The 17,468-nt window shown below is 39.7% G+C and overlaps 1 long non-coding RNA gene across 1 annotated transcript; it reads right to left on the bottom strand.

Annotated features, from left to right (window-relative positions):
* Positions 1 to 1,131: 1,131 nt before the first annotated feature.
* Positions 1,132 to 15,417, bottom strand: LOC117245159. The gene is made up of 3 exons (XR_004499492.1): positions 13,809 to 15,417; positions 9,900 to 10,038; positions 1,132 to 8,859 (listed from the first exon to the last, which is right to left on the bottom strand). It is a non-coding gene; the product is annotated as an uncharacterized LOC117245159 (long non-coding RNA).
* Between the last annotated feature and the right edge of the window lie 2,051 nt (positions 15,418 to 17,468).

The raw sequence follows: 17,468 nt of genomic DNA, 5'->3' as shown, positions 1-17,468 counted from the left end.
TTTATGTTCATTTTTTCTCAAAGTGTTTCTAGAATGATGTATGTACATAATAGACTTGGTTAAAATCTTATTTCTTCACATGAGAAGTAGTATTTACTGAAAGCCATCTTGAACATTTTAGTTTATAATCACATTAGATAAATCACTCAGGAAGGCAATAATGCCAGGCAATGCCACATTTGTGCGGTTTGGCTTTTTTACTTTGAGAGTTGACATCTGAATGTTTTATTTCCTTTTATTGTGCTATGATACAGTTGGCAATTCATATCCAGTTCATCACTGTGTCATAACTGGCACTTTCATATCCAGTTCATAACTGGATGCTTCCATATCATGTGAAAAAGGAAGTTTTAAAAAAGAAGCATTATATGTATTGAATCAATTTCCACCAGACAAAGCTGTAGTTTAATAAAAATAAAGTGTTGGTAGATTCCTCATACTCACAGAATAACCTGATGGTTAAGTCAATTTTAATTCTTTAAACTACTACCATTGTAGAGCGATCTAATTAGGTGAACAGTTGATGTTAAAAAAAGACAGACACTTACTGTAAAATTCACAGTGATGTTTATCTCCGTCTTTTAAAATCTGCAGCAGGTTAGGTGTCATTACAGAAGTTAGATGACAGAACTTTTAATTAGTCTTGGCAGTCCTTAGAATTTTGTTTTTGCTTTTCATATCTCAGTTACTTAAGATCATAAAGCAAAATGATGCTATAAACTTTAAATCAATATTTTCAGGCAAAGGTTTTTTTTTCCTTTTCTGCCTGCTTGAGGTACTAGAGCACAAATAGCTCCAGGCTGTTGATGGGGACTGTCTAGACTCATCTCCCTGCACCAGGGGTGAAGTTTCAGCCCTGCAGAACAAGGGTCTGTTCCCGGTGGTTGTTTCTTGGCCACTTGAGCTTTATTTCCTGCCCACCAGCACATCTGAGCCTTGGAACTGCATGGGAAGGGTAAAACCTGATCATTAAGAAAAAGATAAGCAGATTCCCAATCCTGGGCTGGAGAAGGCTGGAAAGTGCAGGGTTGATGTTGCAACCCTCTATGTGCTGGATCCCACTGCTTTGTTCAGCTGCTGTGATGCTGCTGCTTAGTTGCCACCTTTAAAATCCTGGGAAGAACAAGATCATTGGAAGGGACCACTGATCTTTCTGGGCATCCAGGCAAAGCTTCAGGTTCTGTTTGGAAAATTACAACAGTTTGTTATTTCTGTGTGGGCCTACAGAGTTTAAAGTTTTTCTTTTCAGGAAAGGACCTGTGGAAGATTTACTGCTTGTTTGTTTGTTTTTGTTTTTTTTTTAAATTTCCCTAGAAATTTTAAGGAAATAAGGAAAAAGCTTTGTACAAACGATCTGTCAGAAGAAAGAGCAAAGACATTTTTAAAATAATGTTTAGACTAAGACTTTTGCTACTGCACTTCAGTCTTTCTGAATGACTTTTTAAGTATTGTGAGTGAACTTACTGTATTCCCAAAATTAAAATAGATAGCTGACATTTTGATATATTGCAAGTCGTGCTTGATTTTTTTCTAGAAATCTTCATGCAGATTGTGTGTGTCATGCCTATTTTCTGAATTATTCTTGACATTTTTTGACCTGCACTGGGACAGCAGGCTTTTATTATGTGAGATTTGTTAGAACCATGGTGATAACTTTATATTTATTTCCAATTCAACGATACCAATGCCATTTCCAACATTTCTTAATATCCCAGTATTTTAAAGATGCTCAGCAAGTGCATATACCTTATCCATACACCATCATTCCTGATGTCTTTATTTTTAATGTCACCTTCTAGCCTTACTCATATGCAGCTTGTAATTGGTTCAGTCACGTGGGCCCTCATTAACAGATGTCCTGCCTTCAGAGCTTTGTGCTGAGCAAGATGTTGTGCTCTGGGTGAGACTCTGCACTTGCACATTGTTAAAATACCAAGCCTGTGGCACCTTGGGCTTGGTCTTTCTGTGGGAAGCTCTTTGCTTGGAGATTCACTTTTTACACCTGCTTGTGTTGAGTTTTTGATGTTTTTGGGATCTCCATTGGATCACTAAGATCTGCCCTTCCCCAGTTTTCTAGAATTCATGTCTGACAAATTGACCCTTGCAAAGGGCTTTGGCTCTGATTTTAACTACTCCATTTTCCTATTAATAATATTTTAATGATTAATTTTATTCCTGGTGCTGCATATTGTTCAGAATCAGCTGAGGTACATCAAGGCTTTGTTTCACTCAGTGTGAGTTCTACACCATCAACATTTTGTGGACTTGATGCCAGTTTGGACCATTCACTTAAGCGTTGGACTCCAAGATCCTTGTGGGTTCCTTCCAACTCAGAACATTCTATGATACTGTGGAACTCTGCATGACAAAAGCCTGTTTTTAATCATTCCGAGTAACATTTGCCAGAGTTGTCAAAAACAATGCCTTTCTTTGGGAATTATTGCTCTTATAAAATAGATTTCATATTGCTATTACAAAGCTTCAATCTGTGAAAAATATTTACAGGTTAAGTGAATGTAGCAAGAAAAGATTTAATCAGGATAATTCTAATTTTAAATACCTAATTTTTATAAGTATTTTGCTTTTTCTTCATTTTATTCCTGATTTTTTCAAGTGCTAATTCATCCATGAAGGAAGACGCTTCAACATGTGCAAATTACACTGACAGTTTCTACACTTCAGTTTCTAGTTGGAAATTAAATGATGTTTATTAACATTCCCAATTTTATATAGAATCATTGAATCATTCAGGTTGGAAAACACCTCTAAGATCCTCAAATCCAGCTGTTCCCCCAGCACTGCTAAGTCCATCATTACCCCATGTCCCCAAGTGCCATGTGCACACAACTTTTAAATCCTTCCAGGGGTGGTGAATCCTCTCCTTCCCTTGGCAGCTGTGCCAGGATTTGACAACCCTTTTGGTGAAGCAATCATTCCTGATATCCAATCTAAATCTTCCTTGGGACAACTTGAGGCCATTTCCCCTCCTTCTCTTACTGGGGAGACCTGGCTGCACCCTCCTTGCGGTTAGTTGGGGAGTGTGAGAAGGTCCTTCCTGAGCCTCTTTTTCTGCAGGCTGAGCTCCCCCAGCTCCCTCAGCTGCATCTGGTGCTCCAGCTCCTCCCCAGCTCTGCTCCTTTCTCTGGGCATGATCCAGAACCTCCATGTCCAGTTGTGGCCATGAAAGGCCCAGGACTGGACACAGGACTCCAGTGTGACCTCAGCAGTGCCTGGGACAGGGGGACAATCAGTGCCCTGCTCCTGCTGGCCATGCTGTTCCTAAGAAAATTTTCAGGTGCCTCCCAAGGAGGGAAGATAGGTTTATAGAGAAGTAGAAAAGCAAATAAAATTTAATATAGTTAAGTAACACTCTAGCTAGCAATCAAAGCAGGTAACACCTCAGACATCTGTCACTGGAAATACATCTTGTTTCCACTGATGCACAAAAACAAGTGTATTTCTTAAGTGTAAGATTAAAATAAAATATAATGTCCTTTATATTTCAGCTGCTGAGCAGTTTGAAGGATCTGCTTTTCAGATCTGAGCTTTAGATACACGGTAATACTGTGTAGCATACATTTTAGCTACTCACTCAGCTTTATCTTGAAGCAGCTCAAATTCTCAGTGGGCTTTTGTCTAATACAGGGATGGAACACACAGTTCTTTGTGCACCCAAAGTGATATGTATGGCTTCAAGCAGTTAAAAACATGATAGGCATTTTTGCAGTGGTAACTTTAATTTCAAACAATGCATTAGATATAACTAATTTTTGGTAACCATCTGGTTGATATTTTTTAAAGGTGAAAAAAAAGTGTGAATTGGCAGATGAGATATATCAGTACCTCTGAGCAGTTGTACTGTGTTGGAAAATACAAGGTAACTGGATACTAGGAAAAAGGAAAATAAAAGAAAGCACATGTTCTGACCCATCAGGAAGCAACAGAAAAAGTGAGTGAGGAATTCAATGTAGGAATATATTAAAAAAGTGTTTAAATTTGTACTATATCAAACTGCCACCATATGTTCCATAATGAGGTAAAACAAAATGGGTAATGGATCTGTTAACGAGTCTGTCAAGCCATAGGACCCTTTGGATATGTCAGTAATTAACAAATAACATCTGCTGTCAACTGCTGTACTTAATCAGCATGGGGAGGGTTCTCCTCCCTGCGTGGCAGAGGGTACACTATGATACTCTGCTTTTCCTTAGGGATTGAAAATGTCTTTGACCACACTGCTGTATGCAGAAGTCCTGCTGAGATGTAATTAATGGGAAATCTGGACATGCAGAAACAGCAGAACACAGATAGACTGGCACTATCACTGCAGACTAAGAGCTTTGACTACCTTTGATAATTTTTCTGTCAGATAATTCCTGATGGCTGTAATGCCCTACTGTGTTTACAGACTGCACCTTCAGAGTGGCTGATATGCAGAGATATGCAGAGAGACTAGTGATAACCCACTACCTCATTTAAAGATGCAGAACAGGTATGTTCTTGTTTTTGCTGATAACAGGGACAGGAAAATGTGTTGAGGCTTGTTAATGGACTCCTTGGTTAGAGAGAAACTGTGAAACATTGAAATGCAATGCACCAATGCACCTTGAGAACCACCACCAATATAAGGGAAATTAAAAGATCCTGAAGGTCTCAAAAGAAGTGAGTTTCAAAACTTCTGAGTTGTAGCAGTAGTGGAACTCTGCAGGAGTTGATCTATTTATCCTACCCATTTCTGACTCCGTCCTGTCCTGAGAATTCACAGGGTTCCTCCAGACCAGAGGAATATTGGATGCACTGAATTAACTCTGTGCCCTTTAAGTGCAGCTGGTACAGAGAAATGGGGATTTGCAAAGCAAAGAGCTGACCTTTCATTCATATCCACATGTTCAAAAACAGATTTAAATACAAATCTTAGAAATCTTGTGCCAGAAGAACAATTTGAAATAATGAGATTTTCCTTTAATCTTCATCACGGTTCATTACACAGATAATATATTATTCATCACATATCTAATTAGCTAAGATAACACTCAAAACTATCTAATAAAAAGTACTTAAGTTGGTAAATAATTTTTGTAAATTTGCTTAATCACAACTGGTTGCTGAAGCAGGTGTTACTGTGCTCATGTAATGTGAGTTTTAAGCATCCCCTCTGCTCTGATCATACTGGTCTGGGTTGCACAGAATAACTCAGCTTCTGTGATTATCCCTTTACTATCCCATGAATTGTGATAACAAAATACCAATTTTACATAATAACTGTTTTAACTAAGACAATGCAGTATCAAGGCAATCATGAGGCTGGACAGTGTGCACAGTCCCACTGTGAGGAGCAGTGTTCCTCTGTCCCTGATGGTTCTGCTTTGCCAACACAGGCAGTCATCTCTCTTCTGTGTCCCATTCAGGTGGGTTAGCAAACATGTAGTCAAACACCTCTCTTCTTAACCCACCATTAAGAGTAAGCTAAGGCTGAGAATCCTCCCTCCAGTTTGGCCTTGCACATGGACTGTTCTGATACCATTTAAAGAACAGAGACCCCTTACGAGTTGCACTTCAGTTGCTCAAAAAGAAGGCACCTAAAATACGAAAAATATTGTTTGACCTGACAATGTAGTTCTATTTAAGAAACAGAAAGTGTGCTGGATAATATATGCAGACACCTCTGTCATGAAGTCTCATGGGGTTTCACACCCAATTATCTGTGACCACCTCTGGTTACCATAGCAATTCTCTTAATTAGAAATTCACCCTCTGCTCATGGCCTATCTGTGCTAAAGCATGAAATTCTGTTACACACTTGTGCATGTTATTTATTTGTTTATACACTGACTGTAATTTTCTGTGTCAAATGACGTCCATATCCAGTAGTGTGCTGGATTTTTGACTCCAACATTGATTAGAATTGTAATTCTTCAGTGTGTCCTTGACCCACTTTCAGTCTGTATAAGGGGCAGGCCACCAGGAGAGAGGGCAGTGATGCTGGAGGTGTTAATACATGAAATAATATAGTCAGTAAGGTGGAAGCAGCTCTTTGACTGCTCCTTAAGAGGAAGAACTCTGTGAAACCTTCCACCTGTACTCAGGCTCAAGTTAGTTTTATAGCATTTTCAAAAGGAATGGGTCTCTGCCCATATAGAAGTATTTGATAATGCGTGAAGCTGTCCATAAGGTGGACAAAAACCACCACAGGATGTTTTCATGACAGATATAAGAGATTTACTCCTCTTAGAAAAAATGAGAGGAATGCACTGTAAGAAGGCAATTCTAAAAGTTGGTCATGATACCAATGCTTGGGGTACAAGCTCAAAAGCAAACAGCATGATCCTAAACATTCCTTCCTGTACTCCTGGGGAAAACAGAGACTCACAATTCTTGGAGTTCAGACCAAAACTGTAGTATCAAAAATCTCTGTGGTTTCTGATTTAAGTATAGAATCTCAAAGTACAAACACCTCTAAGATCAGCCAAATTCCCAAACAAAATGCTACAGCATAGATCAGTTCTTTTGAGGGAACAGGACAAGAATAGAACATGATTCAGAAATGTACTCAGATAGTGCAAATTTAACACCAATTTAAGAACTTCCCAAACAGAATAGAATAGAAAAGACAAACTCATACATTGCAAGGTCTAGAGAGATTGTTTTTGAATGTTTGATCCGCTTGTTGCAACATCTGAGGGCTACAGGCTTTTGCTCTTCAGTCTGGAGTTCTGGGGCTGCAAGAAGTTTAGGACTGTGCTTTGATATGAGAGAACTGAGAGAAAGAATATGAAACATTCAGCTTAAAACAGATTACCCCATCTGCTATCTCTCACAATGACCTCTACTGCAGGCCCTGATGTACAATGAGAGGGGCTTTAGCATTTATGTAAACTCATCAGCCAGGTTGGAGGGCAATGCCCTCCATTCTCCAAATGTGGAGAAATTGTCATTTACTGTGTGCTATGAAGCTCATATAGATTCTGTTATATCTTAATATGTAACATGCTGAAGAGGCCAAGCAAAAGCAGTCTTACCTTCTGCCATATATTGCACCATGTCTCCAGTTTCTCATGTAATACAGAGTTTTGGTTATTGCTCAGAAATGCCACTGTTACATATGAGCAGGACCAGACAAAAAACAGCAGGAGAAATCCAAACCAATTTCAGCTTTGTGGCCGTGATGTGGACACGAGATGTCAGCCAGGTGACAGCTGAGCTCTGTCAACTTTTGCTTTGTTATTTAGTGCTTCTCCCAGCTTATTCAAATACTGGATTCAGAACTAAAATGCAGTTGTTATTTTTCCCTGAACATGCCTGGCATAAAAAGAAATGGTGTTTTCAATTTAATAGGTCTGAAAACATTCTTTAATTGATTAATAAATAGTTCTTAAGAAGCACAAGTAACTTGGGCAATCGGCATGTATCTTTAATTACAATTTTAGCCATAATAATTATTCTTGAGTCAGCTGTACAGCATTATTACCATAAGCAAACCTTCCTATTTTAAAATCTAATGTCACAGTGCAATTGATTAAGGTAAAATAGGATTATGCAGCAGTAAAGGCTTCAGGAACTGCTCAGGGGAGCAGTCAGCATGTATACATATACGTTTGCCAACATTCTCAGTATAAACTAAATGACTCGTTATATGGTATCTTTGTTGTGCCTGGATTCTGATTTTCTATGAGTCATCCTTTGATTTACCAAAATAGAATAAGATGAGTAAGAGAGTCAATTTATAGGGAAAAAAGTCTGCAAGCTGCGTAAGGTCCAACACAGTTATAGATTTTTCAACTTCTCTGTGCTCTTTATTGGCTCTGAACTTCACACCAGAACTCTCCTGCCATTGAGTATCTTCTGCAAGGAGGAGTTCTGTGAAAAACTTAATGAAGAACCATGGTCAGTCTTTATTACTGCACAGACCATTACAGTCTTCTTTCTGATTAACATTTTCTATTGAATTTGGATTCCTCTGTAGCTGCAAAATTTCATCACATGTAACACTGTAAAGGCACATAGCACATCTGTGTGATGAAGGGGATAAAAGCAGTTTTCTATTACCACCACATTAAGGTGAGATTGGATTTTGAATTATGAGTTATCATCTTATTTTACATATTGCTAAACAGAATGCAATGTTCCATTTAGATGTAACTGAGCTGGAATGTGAGGGAATTTTATGCATTTGTATAAGGACAAGAAGAGGGAGCACATCTGACATGTTTAGATTTTTACGTTGTCTTCAATGTGTAGCATCCTACAATTAGCATACTGATGTTTTTCACTCAGAGAGGTAAAAAAAAACCTGTGCAGTACATTTGACTATGCCATCAGGAATAGTTTGAAAAATCCTTAATTGCAATATTAAGAAAATGAAACAGCAACTGTGTCCTGCAGAGAAATGTCAAAGCTGAGAATTCCCTGGCTGTGCAAGGGGCGACCCCATACTGATACAGTTCTGCAAAGTATAAAGCCATACTACACGGATATATTCTTAAGGCTGAAGCTTTTCCTCAAGATTCATTATTTTAAAATTATTTAGAGTAAAAGGATACTAAAGAAGTTATCTACTCAATATCAGTACTAATGGATAAATGGTAACACTAAAGTTGTAGTTTTATAGTATTTAGTTCAAGGTAAGCTACTGTGAAAAAAAATTTTTTAAATAACAGTGAACAGTTTATCTTTGCTTTGATTTTTAAAATCTTTGTCTATTTGTGTTTCAACTGTTCTTTGTTATGTAACTGTTCCCATGGCCCATGGAAATCAGGTTCAGTGTGAGGTTAAATGGTACCTTGTCGAAGCAGGGATGTGACCCAGGATGAAGGACTCGTATGACTCCGTTTGTTTTCCTGCTTTGTAAATCTTCTGCCTCTGCATACACGGATGCGTAGGAAGAGGAGAACAGATGTGAGGGAAAGGTCAGGGATGCTGTGAAGTCTGTGAGGCTTTCCTTTTACTTTCTGTGAGATTTAGATGACTCCTTTGTGCAGATACATGAAAACACTCCTCAATGAATGTGTTTATTTTTAGCGAAGTATAAACCAGGAGAGAAGGGAAAGTACAGACCAAGTAGCATGCACATACCAAATACCATCCAAATCCAGTATTGACCCACTGTCAGTATATTAACTAACAAGAAGATTCCCTCACATATAAACATGTTTTCTATATCCATATTAATGAATATCTGAAATTGCTAAACTGAAACAATTTGTGCATCTGTGTGGGTATGCAGTTTTAGTAAATCCAAATCACAAAGTTTGCCAGTGCACTGGAGAACACAGAATTGCTTCTTTGTCCTGAGTTTGACATTATAACAAAGGATAATCCTATGAACTGTTCAAGTCATTATAGTCTATTACCTAGAAGCAAGGGATAAACTGCGATCATTTTCTCATTAGAGGTCAGTTAGTTGAGGTTGTAATGGAGTACATGGTATTTTAACATCAATGCCATCATAGATTAGCTGCACCTTCTACTGAGAGACATTGAGAAGGACTCCCAGTACTTGGTTTCTCCAGATATGCCACATTTTCATGACAAACATCCAGGAAACTCAATCCATGGGCTGAGCCTACAGCTTCTCCCCACAGGTAAAGCAAACCAGGCAGAGTTGCTTTGTCCAAAAGTGACTCTTTGGCTGTTATGACTCTTGATCTCCAAGTTCTCTTTGTTTCCTATTTGTTATCTTCCTTCTACTTGTAGGTTAAAGCTGTATAAGCTTTATAAAGGGGGGAAAAAAAAGCAGCCATGCAATTCGTTTTTTCTGATGTTCAAAATGTTTCCCAAAGTTTATTTTCCTATTTCCATGTGTGTTTCTCTGTGTCTGGCAAACATAGATGCCAAGTGATCGTTTTGGAACTGGGTCCTGTCTCATCCATTTCTTGCCCTGGTGTCAGGTTTATACTTACCATACTCACATTTTCCCCGTTTCAGCCTGGCATTACAGAGCTTGGGAAACAATTTGTCTGGGCTGCTGGCTGGCTAAGCAGTGCACATGGCTTGTGCTTGCTGGCTGGCAGCTGGCAAGTCATCTCAAGGATATCTGTTCTGCAAGGAACCAGAAAAGGTTGTTGTTATTGTATCCTTGGAAATGAAGGCTGGCAGCAGACAAATGTTTGTATAGTGCTCTCTCCTCGTGGTAGTGCAAGAACTCCAAAATGGGCTTACACCTGTACACTGAGTAGGAGAGACACTGCCATGGACTACAATTGCACATAGGCAGTTGGGCAGACACTGTTTTGGAAGGAGGGAAAGGATACTGGATGAGTAAATCATGAAAAAGATGACATGGAGCTCAGAGTTTGTAAAATAATGTAATTCAAACTCCATCCCTTCAAGAGTATGCTCTTTATGAACTTATATGCAAATTTTCCTTCTTACTCTCACAGAAACAGCAAATTTTTATGGATGGCGAGGAGTCTAGTTTTGTCCTAATGTATTCTGAAACACTAATGAGAGTAAGCTTGAACAGTCCAGGAACATTTAACTGGAAATGGTTAAGGGGAAGAGCCACAATTGTTGCTCAGGTGATATTCCCTTGTTTGCAGATCAGAGGTCTCATTACAGTCAATCAGTAGAAGGATGGAAATGAAAACAAACAACTTTCACTATTCTTTTTTGTAATAAAGTTGTGCCTGAGAAAAAAGGCATTGATTTCCACTGCTGAAATCTGTGCAAATGTATTTCTCCTCCATTAGGCCATTGTTGTAAAGGAATTCCAAGGTATTTCCAAGGAGATTTTAAGAATCAGGTCATGCTCTGAGGCCCCACTTTGAGTGGTTACATACACCCTATACTGCCTGGCAGCAGATATGAATGGCATGAAAAAAAGTAATTCAGGGAGAAAAGTTGTTTATTCAGCAGTCATACAATTCCAGCATGGAAGCCACTGGCATAAACAAATGAAAGCAATTTATGTATGTACATAAAGAACATAGTGTGAAATTCCCATTTGTAAAGTGGTATAATGTACTACAGAGGCTTTTTAGTGTGAAAGAAAGGCATCAGGAGCAATTCTGAAACATATAAAGCTGACTGATTGTCTATAATGCTCCTCAAAAAGAGCCATGTGAGAAAACAAGGCATCAATAAAAGGGATGGTAAAAAATATTAAAGCAGAATACCAACAGAAAACCTGTTGTGCATTTAGTCCAGTATTTAAAAAAGGACTTATGCTCCAGAATTACAGTCAAGCAGTAAAACTTTGGGACTTCATTGTTTCCCACGATTCTTAAAGAAGTAATCTTTCTAATTTAAGGCACAGTAAACCCCTTAAAAAAACCAAACAAACAACTTACCAAGCAGTGAATTCAGGTATTATTCAGATAGTGAGTTATACTCAAAAGCATTCGTAAGCAATTGCTCACCTTGTGAAGCAAACAGACTTTGATTCAGCATGAAAAATGTATCCTTTCCTTCAAGAACTACATAAAATCAGGAAATGCCCCCTAGCTTTCCTCTATTTTTTGTATTCCCCAGGTCACCTTATTAACACAAATAACACAGGACTAGTTCTTGGTGGAAATTTATAAAAGTAAGCCTTATTATTAATTTCTTCAGGATTTGGTGAAAAGCACATACAATATTTCTGCTTGAGATTCTTGCATTTTCATCCTTATATTAAACAAAATGGCCTATTTAGAGACAAGTTTTCAGCAAGTAAAATAAGTGCATTCAACCATTATGTAAATTCTGTAAGATTCCAACTTCTCACAAAAATAAAAGTTCGTACTGAAAAAATACAAAATAGATATATGCTAGAAATAACACGGCTTAAAGTGTTTTGAATGTACTATGAAATACAAATCAGATATACATTGTCCAGTATGTAAGATTTTGTAACTGCATTAAGAACTCTAGCTTCATGCCGATAAAGCCTCCATCTATAATTCATTTTTAGTAAAGCAACATAATCTGTATATTAATATTTTAATATAGTAAATGCTTGGAGAGACAAAGGAATGAAATTTTGGTAGGCAAAGATATGGAGACGCTACACTTGTTGGCCAGATCTTAGCTCCCCTTGGGGTTCTGATTTTGTAGCCTATTAAGCACATTTTTGTTTTTTCACTTTTCCTAAAGAGCAAGGCACATAAACTCAGCCTGAACTTGGAGGTAACACTTTTGTAGTTAGCTGCTCTTGAAAATTGTTGAGTCATTTCAGTATGGGCTTATCTGGCTGCTGAAGGAATGGATCTGCAGGGAGGAAGAGAGAAGCTCATGAGTCAGGTTCACCCAGACCCACGTTTGTGTAGTGCTGCCCCTCCTTCCCTCACCCCAAACTGATTTTACATTGTGTGGAGTGGAAGCTGGCCACAGCTGAAATCTAATCACCTACCAGAGGCTAAGCCAAGACAAAATGCCAGATTTGATGGCTTTTGTACTGTCAAAAAAACTCCTGCAAGGGTCTGGAAGTAGCAAGAATAGCCAAAGTAGAGGAGCCACATCCCTGCCACATTTATATTTGAGTTACAACTTGAGTGGCAAACTCAGAAATGCCATGGTTGAGTGACTGAAAAGTGAGCACTAGGAATGCACAGGACAAGAGGAGCATGTAATAATTATGGCTGGTCTGCATAAAAACTGAAAAAAAACTACACTGTAGAATTCAATCAGTCTGTTGTGTAAATCAGAAATTGACTTGAGCAAAAAAAAAAAAAAAGGAGTAACTTCCACATTAGGGAGCTTAAGCTGTAATTTAGTAAAGTTAAAATTCATGTAATCCTATCATCCTTTATAAAACACTGGAATTAATATTGTTTGAGAAAATAAAAAGTTAATCAATATCACACCTACGAAAATTAATACTGTTCACACAAATAAGATCAGCCAAAGGCAGCATGTACATCTTAATCAGGGAACACAAAAGCAAGAGCTCTGGGGGAACCTGGAGTGGTTGTCTAGGAAACAGCAACAAAAACCCCAGTATATGAATTCTGCTGCTAACAAGCAGTCAAGGTTCATGAAGACACCACAACTTTTCATGGGGAAAATTCGGAGAATTAGAATCTCTTCTGAGAATTCCCAAGTAACCTTAAGTTTTGGAAATGTCACATAATTTAGACAAATACGAGTGATGCAATAGAGGAAAAAACCCTGCAGCATTGTAGATAGCCTGAGCCAGTGACCACACCTTGCACCCAAATTTTGCACTTTTATGAATGGTTGGTTTTCTTGAGACCATCTTCACATCTACATGTAAGTAAGCACTGATAAGTCTGACAAGGACATATTTACTGCAGGTGTTAAATCTGTGCATGGTACATGTAAGACAATGTTGAGAGCCAGCACAGAGTATTGTACTTTCCCAGTTGTAACAGGTTAGTGGGATGAGGTACTGACAAAACATTATTAAAATGTATGTATTTCCTTATTTTTTAATTTCATGCACATCTTTGCTTTCTGCAGATCAATCTGGAATGTCAGACAACTGCAACACATCATATCCTTTCATATCAGATGCCCTTGGGTTTTGTTCCAATCAATTATTGGTTTCACTTGTGAAAAGCAAATTGAGAGTTCATAAACAAAAATTGAATCTTCAAATTATGTTACTATCCTGGATATCCGCAGTGTCCAGGGGTCAGCATTAAAGGATGTACTTTGTAAATTGCCTGGTATAACACTAAAAAAAAGCAAAGCGTCTGGGTTTCTTTTTTTGCCCTCGAATTTGCAGCAGGGCAGTATTACAGCAAGTTGAGAAATCTGAAGTGTTATTGACTGCAACATTTTTTCTGTCATCTTCTTTGACAGATATTTTGGAGCAAGGATATTGGTACCTGAAAAGAGTCTTTTAACTGTAGTTAAAGAAGAGTTACCTGGAAAATATTACAGCCCCTGAGTGGCCTCCTCTCTGAGCAGCAGATGTGTGTGTTATCTCCGTGGCACAGAAGGAAAGGCTGATATGATAAGGACTAATGCAAGTTTCCCTGACACATTTTGTGTCATCCTCCTAAATTTCACCTTCTCTTGGATACCTGTCAGCCACCGCACCTCATGGAGACAGGGCTGAAACGTGAGCAGCGCAACAGGGACACAGATCAGCCCTGTGGTCGGGGAGGGCACACGGTGTGTTCAGAGTCCCCGTCACCAGGCTCTGGATGAGCTCGGAGGCGGTGGCACAGGTGGCGTTTGGGTGCAGTGAAGTGACAGAAAGCACTGACAGGTGAGCGCCTTCCAGCGCCGCTCCGCGGGGAGCCGAGCCCTCCCTCAGGTGTCTGGAGCAGCCTCGTGTGCCCTTCAGCCGCTCTCTTTGCCAGCTGAAATCTAAGTTTCAGGCTCTGCCACAAGCTTTCCTCCCTGCACAAAGCATCTGCCACCTTTTTGGCTGCGGAGGGGTTTTCTCCTCCTAAAGGTCACCTCAGCTCCCAGCAGCCACTGCTGGCTGCCGATCAGCGCTGCTGCAGAAACTTTTCCCTATTCATCAATCTAAAGTTTTCCCATGCTCTCCTCCCGCGGGGTGCCCTCCTCCAGCAACCTTCTGTAAATTAAAACCGGGATGATTTTCCTCTGCTCACCCTGCCGCTAATAACAGTGAAGGGCAGCGGCTGCCTCCGGCCATTGGTTGCCACAGCCGCCACAGCCCGAGCTGGGGGAGCCGGCGGCCTCCACAAGGGATGGGAACTGCGGCGTCTTCTGTGCCAGCACCTCCAGAAAACACGGTTTAGAGCCCATCTTGCCTCACAGGCATCGTGGGAGTGTGCTCGCGTTTCCCTCACAACCGGCTGGGTGCCGTGCCCGGGTTTCTCTCCCCGGCAGCCCGGCGTTGTCCCGGGGGTTTCCCTCAGGAAGGCACTTCCAGCCCCCGTAGCGGCCGGCTGGGTGCGGACCGCCGAGGGGAATCGGCCGAGCAGTTTCTAGAACCGTCTGAGGGCAGGGCCGCGCCGGGCCGGGCCCTGCCCTGCCCGCCTCCCCTGGCATGGAGGACCTTAATAGGAATAATATTTTAAATCACGGCTTTTAGCCCTAACGTTTGTGTTACCCGCGGCTGACCCCGCCAAGGTTACAGAGCGCTGCGGGGAGAACACGCTGTGGGAAGCTGTGAGCTGCCTTGTCCCCAGCGTGCCGCGCCTGGCCGGGGTGGCTGCCGGCTGAGCAGAAAGGCAGCAGATGTTTAATGTCTGTCTGCGAAATGCGAAATGCCACCAGGCTCTTCACTGCTCAGCCCTTTGCGGTATTTCCCTTATGGCTGCCTCGCTTCTTTTGTTCTTCCTTGGCAAGCTAAACGAGGAAGGAACTCGTGAATTAATAGAGGAGGAGGTGTCAAAATTTAAATGATTTTTTTTCTTGCTAGTATTTACTCAATTTGCAACACTTGTCACTGAGGGAAGTAATATAGTTACTCATAAAAGAGAAATCCAGAGACTTTTCATGTGAGAATTGGTGAGGCAGGAGGTTCTGGAGGAAACCTGCCTTTTCTCCTTTCTCAGGAAGGTCAGTAGTTATCCTTTGTCCCAAGGGGTATGAATCCTCTGCTCTCACCATTAATGTCATTAGCTCATTTGGCAAACGGTTCACTTCTTTATACAAAATATATAGCAAAAATACTTCAGTAAGCTACATAACTGGTTTTTGAAACTTAAAATCACAAGTCATTACTCAACAAGTATTTGTACTATAGACAAAAACCCTCAAAAAGCCTGGAGACCAGAAACCTTTTAGCTCTTCACAATTAAGCTCAAAACCTTTGTCCTTTCTCTGTTCAGTCCATGTTATAGACTCGATGATCTTTTGTCTTTGAGTGTATTCGTTTTTCCCTCGGTACTTTACTTCAGCAGCACTCACCAGGCAAATTAATCTAAAATGAAGTTTACAACCATGTATCTGAAGTTTCCAGGCCTCAGAAGGACTTGATTTGTGTAATGGGACAGAATTTAATTCAGTTGTAATTTTTATAGAAGTTTAAGTAGCAGCCTTTCATAATTCTTTAGCCAATTATATCTAGCTGCTCACAGATTATGTATTGTATGTGGTTTCAGTTAATTGTATAGAACTCCATCAAATTGGTAAATAAAATTGTCCTCATCTTTTGACAGACTACAGAAGCAGACACAGATATGAGTAACTTTCCTCTGAATGACAGATGGGACTGCAGCAAGAGTCTGGACATTATGTTTCAGTTGCACTAATATGTTATGGATCAGCATTACAAAATAAGCCCATTAACACTGTGGAGAAAGAGGAAGTCATTGGCAGAGCAAGGAAAAGAATTTATGAATACCATTTCCTAATCCTTCAGTCTAAACACTAAACCCTGTTGTCATTAAGAATTCAAAAATAGAGAATATTATTATTACTAAATTGTGATCATGCATTTTCATTCAAGGTTTACCTCACATATTGCAATGTATTATGGAAGGCGTTGACAAAGTGGAATTTCTTAAAGGAATGACAATCTGTCATGCAAAGGCTGCTTTATTTGCAGTGACTGTGACTCAGTGGACTGATGATACTGTCACTTCTTGGAAATTCTAAGTGGGAGAGGCTACAAATAAACCAGTCATATGCAAGGAATGGCTATCTGATAAAGGGAAATTATATAACTATATAAGCATAGCATTTTTTATACAGCCCTGGAAGCAGCCCCTGTTGTTCTCTTTGCAGGGCAAGTGAACATGCATCAGATACAGGTAAATGCATATTTAGTCTATACATTTCTATAGGAGACACCTGACCCTGTCCCTCTTTCCCTGTGAAGGGTTTTGGACAACTGCATTTAAAAAAAGAACATGTGTGAAGTAAATGAAAAATAATGTCTGGACCATGAGGAACTACTTCATTAGTTCTCAAAACATAGAATATAACTTTCCAGCATCTGCAGCAAAATGGCCTAGAAAGTCTTTTACAGCTTGCTCTGCAGTATAGTAGCTGTGGAGCAAGAAAATCCCATGTGGTTCATGTTCATGGTGTCTGTTGTTACTGGTGATTAAAAAACCCACAAACAAACAAATAACAAAAAATAATCCTTGATTCTTGTGCTAATTAGTGTACGGCATACTGCAAACCACCAAGATAACTATGGCTGATTTAGTTAAGAAAAAATGGTGGTAAACATATAGAAAAATTAGATAGAAAGATAACCTTCACAAAACCCTAGATATTGCATTAAAAAAATATAAAGTGAGTCCAGTATTGGTCTCTGCTGCTTTTAGAGGTGTAAGGATAATTCATCCATTATGATTCAAGGAGAAGAGGCAGTCAGAGGCCATGTTTTCTCATTGAGTATTGATGGGCTGTATTTGTACACATTGGTTGGGAGTGTTTTGGATAATTGTAGCTATGCCTCTTGTGAAGTGTAGGTGTTTGCATTCCTGACTCGCACAGAGCTGCGAGGGCTTGGAAAAAACAGTCTCTGAGCTGGTGTTGAATGTGCGTGTGTGGGGCTTTCTTTAGTAGAACCAGAAATCTTTGCCAAGCTCCTGGGTAATGAATGAACTTGCTGAAAGCAGAGGATGTAAAGGTTAAATGGAAGAAGGAAG

The sequence above is a fragment of the Parus major genome, chromosome 14 (genome assembly GCF_001522545.3).
Source record: "Parus major isolate Abel chromosome 14, Parus_major1.1, whole genome shotgun sequence".
Taxonomy (NCBI): domain Eukaryota; kingdom Metazoa; phylum Chordata; class Aves; order Passeriformes; family Paridae; genus Parus; species Parus major.
Note: the sequence above shows the minus strand (reverse complement) of the source record. Positions and strands in the feature narration are given on the sequence as shown.